The 15960-nt window shown below is 42.5% G+C and overlaps 1 protein-coding gene and 1 pseudogene across 1 annotated transcript in view; one reads left to right on the top strand and one right to left on the bottom strand.

Annotated features, from left to right (window-relative positions):
• The window catches only part of CELF2 (CUGBP Elav-like family member 2), an 866615-nt gene that overhangs the window by 548761 nt on the left and 301894 nt on the right, over window positions 1-15960 (bottom strand). The gene's annotated exons all lie outside the window — the stretch shown is intronic.
• Window positions 10811-12817, top strand: LOC119618818 (ORM1-like protein 1 pseudogene; annotated as a pseudogene).

Raw genomic sequence — 15960 nt, 5'->3', positions numbered from 1 at the left:
GGCACGAGAATCGCTTAAATCTGAGAGGCAGAGGTTGCAGTGAGCCAAGGCTGCAGCATTGCGCTCCAGCCTGGGTGACAAAGCGAGAATCTGTCTTAAAAAAAAAAAAAAAAGATGGAAAGAAATAGACAAAAGTGATACAATTATTGGTACAATGTCAATCATTGAATTTTATTTTCTTTATACCTTTCCTTATTTACTAAGTTCTTTCCATATATTTCTTTCTATAATCAGAAAACCAGGACTATTCTCATATTCTATTTAGTCACCCTTTTAGGAGGTACAAAGTAGTTTTAGAAAAAAAAAGTTTGCCTCTGACCTTCTATTTTGAAATATATCCACACAGCTACATTCTTATAGACTGTTGTTATTTGTACAAACATTTCTTACTCTTCTGAAGCTTCTTTGAAAAGCAGGGCTTCAAAAATGTGTCTAATTTTTCTCCCTTATGGCTTGCACTAATCATTTTTGGCCTCGTTTTCGGCAAATCATATCTACTGTCTTCAAGTATTTCTAGGTGATGTTAAGCAATTTTCTAATCTAGTGGTAGAGTTTATTGATGATACGATTTTGACAGTTCACTGGCCCAAGTGTCTTTTATTATATAAAATATTAGGACATTCCATAATGATTTGAACCAGCATGGCTTCGAAAGCAGAAAATAAGGCTTGAAGGTTTATGCTAGCACTGCCATGCCCTCTCTGGGACACATACTCCTCTGGATAGCCACCTTACACATGGGGATTAAAAAAAGAAAGGGGAATATAGAATGTAGCCAACCAGTGCAGTACTCCATCTAGGAAAAAAGAATGTAACAAGCCCAGCTGATTGAGGGTAATGATAAAATAACTGGGAAAAACTACAGAGCCCTGTCTTTATGTAGGGACAAAGAATGCTTTGCACAAAGCTCAAAATGAATTAATTACAGACGCACTGCTGTACATGGACAATAATCTTTATATACCTCCGCCTCCGGGTGTCTTCTGTTTAAAGGCTAAGGTTTCCTGAAAAACAAGCTTGTTCTGACCATTTCTCTCCTGTTTCTAAAGCTTGCGTTTTATGAAAATTGGGAAACCAGAGAGAAAAAGCTTGAGCTCACTTTTAACCAGCCGTTGTTTTTTTCTAATTTCTCTGTTTTACTCTAAGCATGTTCTGTTTTTAAAAGTATTAAATGAAAAACAAAAATGAAAATTGATGATAGCATAAAAACAACTATATCCTAGCTATTAGGCCAACATTACTGGACCAGAAAACATTATAATTCAGTTTCAAAAAAGGCTTGATATAACCTTTAAAATAAGAATTTGTGTGTGTGTGTGTGTGTGTGTGTGTGATATCAAACCTTAAGGGCTTTCTTCCCACTGAAGCATTAAAAAGTGAGAATTCTGATTTCTAGTTGACAATGTTTCAATGAATATGTCACTTTATAATTACAAATGCAAGGGAGTAACTTTTTGTAACTGAATATTTAACACATATTAAAGTTCTAACACACACCACATAATGTTTGTCTGAGATTGTCTCTGAAGTGGGTATCTCAGATCATTCATGTGAAAACTCAAAATAATTTTCTGAGATGAGTTCACTATGAAAACAGGGATATGACCCACTGCCCTGTAGCTTTTCCTTCCCTGCACTCCTGTGTGTATGTGTGTGTGTGTGTCTACGTGTGTGTTTTCATAACATAATCCTTATAGGCAAATAAAGATCAAAAGGAGTAGACGGTAAATATTTCCTGTAGAGGCAGGAGGTAGAGAATGGTTAATTCACTGTCTTTCAAATTTTCACTTTGCTTAATTCTAGAACACTTCTTATTCCTGCGGCACCTCTTCCAGTGAGATGGCAGACCGCCTCAGGATGGAAATATATTTCTTCACCCCTTTCTCTACTTCCCTGTGACCTCCTGCAAATAAGGTGAGGCTGTTTATTTTCTCACTTGATTTCCCTTCTTTGAGTTGAATCACAGAATGTAGCAAACTTGTAATAGCAGATTGAGAAATATGGAATTATTTCAAGGGTTTCTGGTTTATAACTTCCTTTTAAAAGAATTAACCCTTTCTAGAAATTCTTTTTTTTTTTTTTTCAAATGGATCACAAGGTGATCCTGATCTGTATTATGATTGGCCTATTGAGTGCCTTCCTGATGTGGTAGCCCAGGGTCATTTTTTATTGCCTCCTGTAGATACCCAAGACCAGAAATCTATAGGTATAGAGAGTCCAAAGGAGATTTCTCTTCATGATAACCCTTAACGTGGGCATTATCTCATGTAATGCTCACAGAAGCACGATGAGGCATGTATTGTCTCTGTGTCACTGAGGAAATGAACACATAGCTAAAGTAGCCCTGCCGGTAGGCGGTGGCGCAATTGCGAGCAATTCCAGCTCCTGTGTGGCTCACTCCAGAGCCAGTGCTTTACCAGAGGTTTTCAATCTTGGTCTAGAGCTTTTGTTTCATTTATTTATTTTTCCAGTTTTGGAGGTTCCACTTGCAGAAAACATTTCTTTTTACATTAGTTTGTTTTTTTTTTTTTTCTAATGGACAAATAAACATGATATATATTTATGACGTACATCCTGATGTTTTGATATATGTATGCATTGTGGAATGGCTAAATCAAGCCCATTAACATATCTATTGCCTCACATGCTTTGCATTCTTTTGTGGTGAGAACACTTAAATCCTACACTCTCAGCAATTTTCAAGTGTAAGAGACATTGAATACATTTACTATAGTCACCAGGTTGTGCAATGAACCTCTTGAACTTCTTTCTCCTAACTGAAGTTTTGTGTCCTTTGACGAACTTCTCTCCAATTTCTTCCCCCATCCCTCCCATTCTCTGGTAACCACCCTTCTACTCTCCGCTTCTATGAGATGGTTTTCTGTGGATTCCACATATAAGGGAGACCATGCAGTGTCTTTTTGTGCCTGGCTTACTTCACTTAACATAATGTCCTCCAAGTTCATCCATGTTGTCACAAAGGACAGGATCTCCTTCTTTAAGGTTAAATAGTATTCCCGTGTGTGTGTGTGTGTGTGTGTGTGTGTGTATGCCACATTTTAAAAATCCATTTATCTGTTGTTTGGCACTGAGGTGGACTCCATATCTTGGCTATTGTGCATTGAGCTGAAATGAACATGGGAGAGCAGATCTCTCTTCAACATATTGATTTTATTTCCTTTGGATATATACCCAGTAGTAGGATTGCTGGATCATATCATAATTCTGTCTGGGCTGGGAGCTTTTAAAATTCCAATGTCCATGGCACACTCCAGACATTATTGGGAATCTCAGAGGCTGGCACCCAGGCATCAGTGTTATTTAAAACTTCCAGGTGATGCTGATGTAAAGGGTGGGTTGAGTGCCACCACATTACATGGATTCCTTTTTGATCAACATGAAGAATCAAGATGAGGATTGGCTGTAACTCAAACTTGGGTGAAATGCATATGGATGGAATTTTATGCATATTCATCTTACATTTGACAGTAATCTTTCATAATGCAAATGTAGTGGAATTTGACTTGTAAAAGGTAAAACTATATAATTAGGCACTTTCAACTGTAGCATTTTCTATTGTAACTGAGCACTTTGGTTGTAGATATTCATGGATCCAAGCCTACCTATGTGAAGTCTGGCAGTAGAGGTGAGGCCATGTGGAAGGTAGGTTGCAAACCCTGTCAGCCTCCTGTACAGGTGATGATATGGACAGGAGATAGGGAAATACCAGGTAGAAGAGGACAGTTACCCAGCAAAGGCCCCACCCTCAAAACAGGAATCCTGTGGCCCTCAATGGGAACAGGCATTCCTGTTTTTGTGTCCAAAAGTTGCCTTTTGGCCCACCACACCTCCCTATCCTGTACTCATGTAAACCCCAAACTGCTGGTTCCACAAGGCGACACCAACAGAAGAGCAGAATAACAGCACAATGGTGTGGCAGGGAGAAGAGAAGGAGTGTCTGAATGTTGACAAGAGTTTGGCTGGGGATGGGCAGAGAGGAGATTAGCTGCTAGATGGTCACACTGTAGGGGAAGATGGTTTTCCCACTCCATCCCCCTTCCAGCTCCCCATCCATCTCACCAAGAGCCAACTCCACCACTCAATAAAACCTTATATTCATTTTTCATCAAGTCTGTGTGTGACCTGATTCTTCCTGGATGCTGGACAAGGACTTGCATATCAAGAGGGCACTGAGCTGGTTAACACTTAATCTGTTCATGGACAACAAGGCTAGCACTGTAACACACCCACTGGGGCTTTGGGAGTCATAGACACCCACCCCTAGATGCTGCCATGGTGCTGGAACCAGGAGTGCTCATCCTGGTTCTTACACCTGCCCATCCGTGTGCTCCCCAACCTGTAAGGAGTTTAAGCACACACAGCGCCAGAACAAATGAGCCACATCCATTGCTCATCCTGCAAGAGGATTCAGGGAACTCTCCCATTTCAGTGAGATGGGTTGAAATGTGTTTAGTTGAATATCTGGAGCCATCTAAACCTCAGAAATAAAACCCCAATTGACTCAAAGTCAGCAAGTTAGAGGTCATGACCTCCAGTTCTTTTAGTTTTTTGAGATGGAGTCTTGCTCTATTGCCGGGCTGGAGTGCAGTGGCACGATCTTGGCATACTGCAAGCTCTGCCTCCTGGGTTTAAGCGATTCTCCTGCCTCAGCCTCCTGAGTAGCTGGGACTAGAGGTGTGTGCCACCACGCCCAGCTACTTTTTTTCATATTTTTTAGTAGAGACAGGGTTTCACCATGTTGCCAGGATGGTCTCAATCTCTTGACGCCGTGATCTGCCCAGCTTGGCCTCCCAAAGTGCTGGGATTACAGGCGTGACCCACTGCGCCCAGCCCCATGACCTGCAGTTCTTATTTTGTTTGAGAGCACCCATGCTTGGAGCCTGAAGATTGTTGCTTAGAACTTCAACTGCAGAGCATTCAGGACTTCTGGAAATAATATTGCATTCATTTCTGGAAATAATATTGCATTCATTTCTGGAAATAATATTGCATTCATTTCCTGGGGCCGCTGTCACAAAATCCCATAAACTGATTGCCTTGAAAACAGAATTTTACTGTCTCATAGTTCTGGAGGCTGGAAGTCTAAGATCAAGGTGTCAGTATTGGCAGGATTGGTTCCTTCCAAGGCTGTGAGGGAGAATCTGTTCTGCCATTCTCTGAGCTTCTGGTAGCCTCAGGCATCCCTTGGTTTGTAGATGGTCATCTCCTCCGTGGGTTCTCCCTCTGCACTTTCCCTTTGTATCTTCCTGTGCCTATACCTGCCTCTGTGTTCAAATTCTTCCTTTTGCTAAGGACACAGTCATATCGGATTAGGGCTCATCTTATAACCTCAACTCGTGCATCTGCAAACACTCTATTTCAAATAAGATCACATTCATAGATACTATGAGTCAGGACTTCAATAGCATCCTGGGGTACTCATTTCAGCCCATAACAAATCTTTTCTGCCACTCGAAAGAATTCAGGACTAACCAGGAAGAGTGAAAACCCTTCATGAGAGGAAATTTCTTAAGGTTTCTGATAAAGGAGATACATCCTACCTTAAACCTATATAGGATTTTAGAGACTATAAAACACATTCATGATCCTCATAGTAGCCTTTCAAATCTACTAAATACATTTATAGTCAGAACGTTTGATTGAACACTTTGAGGTCACATTCATAAGGGAGGGTCCATGGCTGAACTTTAGTCATACAATCCCATTCATGTTTACTGCTTTCCGCAAATAAATGAGCAGCCCAGTCTGACTCATCGCAGACCAAGGGGCACGATGGCTGAGAAACCTCAGACTAACCCAGCTGACATCACAAAGAACCTGAAAGGTCTGCTCACAAGAAAGCGAAGGAAGGTGAACAAATCCTCCTTCAGAAAGTCGTGCATTCAGGATGAGATGCTGAGGAAGAAAGGAAAACGCAATGCTACCACTTGGTGGGCTTCCCATAAAGATTGTTTATTGGCAAGTGGGGGAAGGACACTGTGATGGTTAATTTTGTGTTAACTAGACTGGGCTATGGGGTGCCCAGATTAAACATTGTTTTGGGTACATTTGTGAAGGTGTTTCCAGATGAGCTTAGCATTTGAATGAGTGAACTGGATTCAAAGCAGATGGCCCTCCCCAATGTATATGGTCATCATCCAGTCCATTGAAGGCCCGACTAGAACAAAAAGGCAGAGGAAGGAGGAATTTGCCCCCTTTCTTTCTGCCTCACTGATTGAGCTGGGACATCTCATCTCCTCTTCTGCCATACACTGGGATTTATACCAACAGTTCTCCCAGGTTTTCTGTCCTTGAACTGAATTTAATGTTCCTCAAAACCACCGGCTTTCCTGGGATGCCAGCTCACTGCTGGCAGATCTTGGGACTTTTCTGTCTTTATAATTGCATGAACCAATTTCTCATAATAAATCTCTTCCTATATACAGTTGTCCCTTGGGATCCACGGGGGATTAGTTCCAGGACCTCCATGAATACCAAAACTGGAGGATGCTGAAATTCCTTCTGTAAAATGGCATAATATTTTTATATAAGTTACGTAATCCTCCCTTATACTTTAAATCATCTCTCAATTACTTAAAATACCGAATACAATGTAAATGCCACGTAAATAGTTGTTAAATGATTGCTTTTAAAATGCATTATTATTTTTATTGCTGTATTATTACTTTTTATTTTAATCATTTTAGAATGTTTTTGATTCATGGTTGGTTGAATCCACAGTTGTAGTATGGATACAGAGAGGTGACTGTATACAGGCATGTGTTACTTAACGATGGGGATATGTTCTGAGAAGTGTGTCTGTACGTGATTTCATCATTGTGGGACCAGCACAGAGTATACTTACACAAACCTAGATGGTAGAGCCTAATACATACCTAGGCTACTGATATGGTTTGGTTGTGTCCCCACCCAAATCTCATCTTGAATTGTAGTTCCCATAATTCCCATGTGTCATGGGAGGGGCCTGGTGGGAGGTAACTGAATGATGGAGGCAGGTTTTTCTTGTGCTGTTCTCATGATAGTGAGTAAGTCTCACGAGATCTGATGGTTTTATAAAGGGCAGTTCCCCTGCACACACTCTCCAGCCTCCATGCCTCCATGTAAGATGTGCCTTTGCTCCTCCTTCACCTTCTGCCATGATTGTGAGGCCTCTCCAGCCATGTGGAACTGTGAGTTCATTAAACATTCTTTCCTTTATAAATTACCCAGTCTTGGGTATGTCTTTATTTGCAGCATGAGAATAGACTAATACAGCTATAACCTGTATAAAATGTTACCGTACCAAATACTATAGGCAATTGTAACACAATGCTAAGTATTTGGGTATCTAAATGTATTTAAACATAGAAAAGGTAAAAACATGGCATTATAATCTGATGGGGTCACTCATTTATGTGGTCTGTTGTTGACCAAAATGCTATTATGTGGTGCATGACTGTATGTACTATTGGTTCTCTTTCACTGGAGATCACTGATTAATACAGACACTGAAGACTAGTGCTTTGTTGGTAAGTGGGTTCATTTTTACAACGTGCTTTCTTTGTGCAATTATTTGCTTTCTTAGCATTTCTGTGATGACTTAAAAAGAGTAGAATGTTTTATCAACAAGGCATGTTGCTTTTTGAAACCCACCGAGCCCCAAGTGAAGTAGTTGCTCAGTCTGTAATAAACCCAACTTAATACTCATTGGCATGTTAATTAGAGTTGTGCTGATGTGTAGGATTCTAGACAATGATGTCAAATACAAACCCCTGCAAATACCAGAGGCTGTAACTATACAAGCCCCTTGGCTTTAGAAGTGTTTCCCTCTGTTTGCCAGGCGCGGTGGCTCACGCCTGTAATCCCAGCACTTTGGGAGGCCAAGGCAGGTGGATCACAAGGTCAAGCAATCGAGACCATCCTGGACAAGATGGTGAAACCCTGTCTCTACTAAAAACACAACAATTAGCTGGGCGTGGTGGTAGGTGCCTGTAATCCCAGCTACTCGGGAGGCTGAGGCAGGAGAATCGCTTGAACCCAGGAGGTGGAGGTTGCAGTGAGCTGAGATAGTGCCACTACACTCCAGCCCGATGACAGAGCGAGGCTCTGTCTCAAAACAAACAAACAAACAAACAAACAAGCAAAGAAGTGTTTCCCTCTATTATCACTGTCACAGATTAGGATGGAAAGAAGTCTCTTGAATTTACCAGGATGTACTGCTAATCTGGCAACACCAAGAAGCACTGAGCACCTATCTTCTTCTTTAAAATGCCTAGAGTAAGTGCCTCCAGGAATCCTTAATTCTTATTCTTGCCAAATAGTCATATGCACAGAATTGAGGGATATTGGTAAGCTCTATAAAATGGTTATTTGGCTCTGACTCCATATTAAAACAATACAAAACAACCAGAGAATTCGAATCATATCAGATGTCCAAGTATATGATTGAAAATGTACTTTTTTCAAAGAAAGTGTGGGCTATTCCTGTTAGGAAAAACACAATAATACACAACACAAAACCCTCTACTGTCAGAAATATCAGAACTTAAAGTGAACAGAAAAGTTATTAGAACCCACTAGTCTCTCCCTTTCCATGTTACCTGCAATACATCCCTAACCCCCATCACTTTGAACTCCCAGTCCCACCCAAACTTTTCTGCAGTGATCCATCCACTGATCTGATATGTCTTTAGGTCTCTGGGAGATATTTCATACCTAGAAAGTTGTTTTGTTTTTTTTTTTAAATAGCTTTCAGGCCAATGAGTTCATTTTATGGAAAAAGGAATTAAGATATGGAGGGAAAATTTAGATCTGTGATTCTCAATACTGACTGCACTTTAGAATTTCTTGGGGAAACATTTTAAAAATACCAGTGCCTGGGCTGCATCCCAGAATATTTGATTTCAGATTTCTTGAGATGAGGCCATGAGCATCTCCTTTAAAAAATGTCTCCTCAGATAAATATGATGCAGATCGAGGCAGAAAAACCCTTCCCTGGATGTTCATGGTCATCAGAACTAGAGCTAATGCTTGATAGCTAGAAAGTTTTCCACAGCCACAGGGAGTGAGGGAGACGGAGCCAGGAGAAAGGAGAAAAGGAAAAGAAAAAATAAAGAGGAAAGAGAACGAAGGGTGGAGAATCAGGAAGGTTTGTCAAGGTGCAATCAGTGGGGCCCAAGAAAGAAGACATTTGCTGCTCCTCTGATCGGGCCCTGACTTGAGTAAGGTTTTTACATGTGCAAAGTGCAGGGTCCTCATATTTAGTCCTTACACCACACCAACCATATGTTGCATTAAGTGACGGTGCACAACAAGCCTGTGTTAGGGAAAGTAGGGCAAAGCTAGCTTGAAATTTCTGGCTCCTGGGTTTTGAAACTATTCTTTAAACCTTGGAGATATGCTGTTACATAAGAGGGTCAAATGAACACAGCCTGTGAGCTGTAATCCATTCTGCAAACGTAAGTCATGGAGAGACGATAAGGAGGCGGGAAAGGGCGAATGGAAAAAGACCAACTCACACTTGGTCAAATGCCCACTACCTGTTAGGTTCATTGTAAATACCTTCTCCTAAGGCCCCCATCTTTGTTCTTTTTCTGTTGGCCTTCAGCGGAGATAGTGTATCAATTCATTAGTTAGGCCTGATTGACGGATCCAAATGGGTGTCAAGACCTGCTGTCTACCTCCACATCTAAGCTCAAATGTCACATCCTCCACGCCTTCCTGGACTCCCACCACAAAGTTTAGTTGTTTATTCCTGCAGTCCTGTTGCACCATATATGTACCTGGACTGCAACCCACTGTTTCCTAGCTACCCGTGCCCAGCAGATTGAGATTCTCAGAGTTCTTAATTATGGCAAATTTTTGGTCTTAAAAATTTATTTTCATTTTTTACATATATTTATCGATCATTCATTATTAACCAGAATCAATGCTATTAGCCAGGGAAAGGTATACCACCATAAGGCACTTAGAGAGTCTCCTTAGAGGCAGACAGGTAAACAGGTGATGACTCTTCAGGGTAATAAGCAGAGCAATATAAATCTCAGTTCACAACTCTGAACTCTAAGTAATATATCTCTATTTTCTTCAATTTGACTGTATTTAGCTCCCATGTCACCAGGGAAGCTCAGTTATTTCTCAGTTAAGTCATCATTTTTCTCTCTTTTCCATGGCTTGGCCTAAGTTCTGGGAACATATCAATTTGCCAAGGTTTGTAGGCAGGAGAGTCAATGGATGTTTGAGCCCTCTGCACAATGCATGCATCTGCCTAGACGTCCATGCAGAAAGGCATTGAGATGCTTCATATCCTTGCTAATCTGGCCCCTCCAGGTTATAAAGGTCCCTCTCTTGGGTCATCAGATCTGTGTTAAGATCCCTGTCAAATCTTCCCCACCTTCACTATGCCCAGGAAAGTGGGCCCTCCAACATCCCTCGTTCCGTTTCTGGACTTATAAATTCAACTACAGTTTTGTTGTCACGACACTGCATTCTTTCCAATATGGCATACAGGTCCCCCATCTTCTGAACCTAACTGCGCCAGTGTCTGTACTTAACAGGAGACACAATTTGTTTGTTTATTGTTAAGAATTCTTGCAGGAGGTAACTCTAGGATGAGACCTGAAGTTGTCAAGTAGAAAAGGGGTGCGGCTGAAGAACTGCTGTAGAGGCAGAGAGAACAGCTCCGCAGGAAGTGAGAGCAAGGTAGGTAAGAAGCTGCTGAGAGTTTATTAGGGTTGGGTTTAGGGTAAGGGCCAGGGAGTGATAAGAAATCCATTTGGAGAGAGAGGTAGGTAAGGGCCAGATCATGAAGAGCTATGGAGTCACGTTTGGGATTTCAGTTCATCCTCAAAGCAAAGGGGGCTAGCATAGAGGACCTCATATAGATTTCAGCAGAGGAGCAAATAATCATTTGCAGTACAGAAACATCACCCTGGCTGCACTGGAAACATGGACTAGAATGAAGAAAGACTGGAGGTGGGGAGACAAGTTGACCAAGGCTTTGACCCAGGCAGCAGAGGAGAAAGGATCTGAGTCAAGGCAGGGGCAGGAGAAGAGGAGAGAAGAGTGAACAGAAAGATGTCCCAAAGCCTGGACTGAGTGGCTGATGGGATGTTGAGGATGAAGAAGAGAGATGGGTGAGGTATGTTAGCTAGGATTTCAGCTTGGATAGCTTGTAACATGTGATTGCATCGTTCAAAACAGAAAGCAGATAAGGGGAAGATGCTTTGACAAGATGATTATGAATTCAGTCTGGAAAGTATTTGTTGAATTTGTAGCACCTGGGACATGTGTGTGAGGATGTACCAGGGCCAAGGTTATACATAGGCCCAGAGCATGGGACAGAGATCTGGATGGAGGCGACAACGTGGGGATCAATTGGGCAGAGGTGTATCTAAAGCCAGTGGAGTGGAAGAGGTTTCCCTGGTGTGGTCAGAGTGTAAAGTCAGGAAAAGTTAGCTCCAAGAACACAATGCTGAGAGACACACTGACCACAGGGCGTGCATGGACAAGAAAGGCCACACAAGAGATGCTGCAATTGGGAAGCAGGTGGGGCGTGTGAATGAAAACCTGGAGAGATGGAGACCATGGAACTCCAGGAAAGAGAATATTTATAAAAGAAGGGAGTGAGCGATTGGGCTGCATGGCATAGATGAGGTGTGAACAGAATGCAGAGGGCGTGGCCTCTCAGAGGACGTGTTGACCTTTGTAGGTCAAGAGTGACAGCAGGAAGCCAGGTAGCTGCTGGCGAAGGGGGAAAATAAGGCCTGAAAAAGCTGCCTTCAGATCATTTAGTGTCCCTGCTTAAAACTCCTCCCTGCGCTTCCACAAGCTGAGGGCTAGAAGGCCAAGGGCATGAGGCAATGGGAGCTGTTGCTGCCAGCCTGGTCTTGCTCTATGCATGCAGCTGGGAGTGGGGACGTGGAGCAAACGTGAATGCTGGGGTGACCTGCAGTGAAGTGAATCCAAACACCCATGTAGTAGACAGCCAGAGCCTGTGGCTGACACATGCATTGGGCTCCTATTGTCTTACTCAGCATTCCTTCTTCCGTGTTCTCATTGCTTAGACCTTAACAAATAGTATACGTAATCTGGGGATGAATGGATTTTTCCATGCTTGAAAGGAACGCCTTTGGAAACCCCTGACCAGGGTAAAGCAAGGCTCCTAACGCACTGAGAACAACTGGGTGACGGAGTACCATTTACATCTTCACGGAAGTTTTTCACCATTTCTCCAATCATTCTGCATTTTCCAGCAAGTTTCTATAGAAGTATGCTCCAACTCACTCCATTGTTAGCACAGCTTCTCTACTGAGTATGCGAAACTCCCCAAATGCCACAACGACACGGTGCTCCAATCTTTGGAATTAATAAGCAGTGAAATGTTTGACACTGAACAAAAATTTTTATAGCTACTGAATTTCCTGTAAGGAAGGCATGGTTAGTAAACTGCACTCTTTCTGTAATACTGTGAAATGGGAGGTATTTACATTGGAGGGACGATTGCTGGTTCTTCTTATGAAGAATGTTTCTTCAAAATATTCGTATGATGTTTTGAAGTGCAGGTTTCTATTAATGATGCCTCTGTCGAGCACATCTGGTATATTTCTGAAGAGAGGCTTTGGAAACACATTGGGCAGGCCCAGCTTGCAAGTGACAAGGCAACACAGTAAGGGCGCAGTGGAGAAATCCAAGGAAATAAGGGATTTGTAAGAAACTAGGACTAGCTTAAGTTATAATGAATGGGTATCATGTTAGAAAAAGAACATTTCCATCCTTCAGTCACCATCAGTTAAAGCAGACGTACATGGAAACCAGAATGATCTCTTTACAAGGTTATTAAAGATTATTTTTGTTAGCATAAAAACACTCCTCATTGTTCTCCTATCTCCGATTTGATGTTCAGAATCTAATTAGGAATTCTTACCATGCCCTAGGAGGCCCCTGATACTCTGCCCCCGGTCTGTTTCTATGTCTCTGTCCCCTACTTTTTTTTTTTTTTTTTTGAGACATTCTCTCCCTGTCATGCAGTGGCACCATCTCCGCTCACTGCAGCCTCTGCCTGCTGGGTTCAAGCGATTCTCCTGTCTCAACCTTCTAAGTAGCTGGGATTACAGGCAGCACATGCCCAGCTAATTTTTGTATTTTTAGTAGAGACTGGGTTTTACCATCTTGGCCAGGCTGGTCGCAAATTCCTGATCTCCAGTGATCACCTGCCTTGGCCTCCTGAACTGCTGGGATTAGAGGTATGAGCCACCGCACCTGGCCTCCATCTCCTACTTTCTCTCTGGACCATCCCAGAGCCCCAGTGCCTTCTTGCTGTGCCTCAGACAGGCCAAGGTTGTTCCTCTGTCAGGGACTTTGCAGTGGCCCTTCCTTTCCCCAGATATTTCCAAGACTCTCTCCTCATATTCCAGGTCTTAACTAAAAAATGACTACCTTTGGGAGGCCAAGGCAGGCAGATCACGAGGTCCGGAGATCAAGACTATCCTGGCTAACATGGTGAAATCCCGTCTCTACCAAAAATACAAAAAATAGCTGGGTGTAGTGATGGGTGCCTGTAGTCCCAGCTACTTGGGAGACAGAGGCAGGAGAATGGCGTGAACCTGGGAGGCGGAGCTTGCAGTGAACTGAGATCATGCCACTGCGCTCCAGCCTGGGTGACAGAGCAAGACTCTGTCTCAAAAACAAACACCTCATGCTGGGCACAGTGGCTCACGCCTGTAATCCCAGTACTTTGGGAGGCCAAGGCAGGTGGGTCACCTGAGATCAGGAGGCCAAGACCAGCCTAGCCTAGCCAACATGGTGAAACCTGTCTCTACTAAAAATACAAAAATTAGCTGGCATGGTGGTACACACCTGTGATCCCAGCTACTCAGAAGGCTGAGGCAGGAGAACTGCTTGAACCTGAGAGGTGGAGGTTGCGGTGAGCCGAGATGGCACCACTGCACTCCAGCCTGGGTAACAGAGTGAGACTCTGAATCAAAAAAAAAAAAAAAAAAAAAAAAAAAATTAATTAAATTAAAATTAATAAAATAAATAAATAAATAGCACCTCTTCTGAGAGGCCTTCCCTGGGCATTCTAGAGAAAATGCCACTAGTGCCCTAAACCTGCTGGTCCCTTCTCACCACACCATCCTATTTATATTAGTTCATTCTCACACTGCCATAAAGAAATACCTGAGGCTGCACCATTTATAAAGAAAAGAAGTTTAATTGGCTCAGGGTTCCTCAGGCTGTGCGGGAAGCACTGCGCCATCTGCTTGGCTTCTGGGGAGGCCACGGGAAACTTACAGTTATCGCGGAAGGCAAGGGGAAGCCAGCACATCTCACATGGCAGGAGCGAGTGGGGCAGGGGGGAAGGAAGGTGCCACACACTTTTAAACAACCAGATCTCATGAGAACTCTATCATGAGAATGGCACCGAAGGGATGGTGCTAAACCATTCATGAAGGATCCACCCCCATGATCCATTCACCTCCCACCAGGTCCCACCTCCAACATTGGGGATTACAACTGAACATGAAGTTCGGGTGGACACACAGATCGAAACCATATCCCCCATACCACCCTGTTTTAGCTTCTTCATAGTGCACGGCTGCCCCTACATGGGCACATTCACTGATTTGTCTCTGTTTGCCGTGTGCTTCCCTCTATCCACGAAGGCTCCTTGAAGTCAGAGGCCCCATCTCTCGTGTTTGGAATTGTGTTTCCAGTACCTAGAACACTGATGAGTGAATGCTCAATACATATTTCTCTGCTGATGGAAAGAAATCCTTTACAGAAATCTCTTAAGGAAGTCACCAGGCAGCATAAAGGGCCTGATTCAGATTTGGGACGAGTCTCCAGCAGCAACAATCCTGGCCTTTTCTCTCCATGACAGTAGAAAATATCAAGTATGGAAGTGGTGGGGAATTGTTTGCTGTGAATATTGGGAAGATAATGATGGGAGGATAATGACGAACCTCTCACTCATTGACTCAGACCCTAACTTGCAAATATTCACATTGCAACTAGGCAGCAGTGTTTATCGCAAAGGTTTGCTTAGCAAATTAAAAGGAAGGAGCAGTGGGTCTGGGCCACGGGAAGAAGGAAGGGAAGGGAGAACCTTCAGAGACAGGGAAAAGGTCAAGGTTGAGAGATTAAAAAATCCCAGAACTGTGGAGCATGGAGGACTGGGCTTTGAAAAATACCCCCAGAGTTTCCAGTTTATCTGGTCTAAAGGATTTGCATTTTTAGAAAAGTCCTGCAGGTAATTCTAACATACAGCCAGGGTTGAAATACCACTCAAATCAAAGAACAAATGTAGTCAGATATACCCAGTTAAAGCTCAGCATGTGTGTCAAATAGTCAGTCTTATATTTTTTTTCCAGTGGCTTATTTTTACCCATACAACATGCTAAGCTTTAAATCAAAGGACTGTGCTGATATATGTATAAATGCCTATAGGAATTTTGAAAGTTATAATTAAATCAAACCACTGCAAATAATGTTGGAGCCTAAACCACAACACGAGGCAAAAGGATTTCAGCTGACGTGTTTGGGTTTGAAAAGTTACAGAAGAATTTCTCATTTTCAGTTTTCAAAGCTTTTTGTTTGTGTCTATATCAATGCCTACAGTGATGGGCTATTTAGACAGTCATGCTCGGGCACATGTAACACAATAATCCCCTTGAAAAATCTTAAAAGGTGGGTCAATATAAAACGTGAGGGGTTATTTTTCCCTCCCCTGTTTCATACCCTTCCTTAGAAATCAACACCGTATTTGTGTTTAAAGAGATGTCCTATATATTTTTACTCCAAGTGGCAGATCCTGTTTACTGAATAAGTGCTAAATCAGCATGTCAGGGAGTTGAAATTACCTTATACTGTCCCCCCAATTCAAATGTGACAATATACATCTTTAAAGGTATACATTTAAATGAAATGTTATTCATGCACTAAATTTTCTTCTACTGTATA

Source organism: Chlorocebus sabaeus, chromosome 9 (assembly GCF_047675955.1).
Source record: "Chlorocebus sabaeus isolate Y175 chromosome 9, mChlSab1.0.hap1, whole genome shotgun sequence".
Taxonomy (NCBI): domain Eukaryota; kingdom Metazoa; phylum Chordata; class Mammalia; order Primates; family Cercopithecidae; genus Chlorocebus; species Chlorocebus sabaeus.
This window is presented reverse-complemented; position numbering and strand designations above follow the sequence as displayed.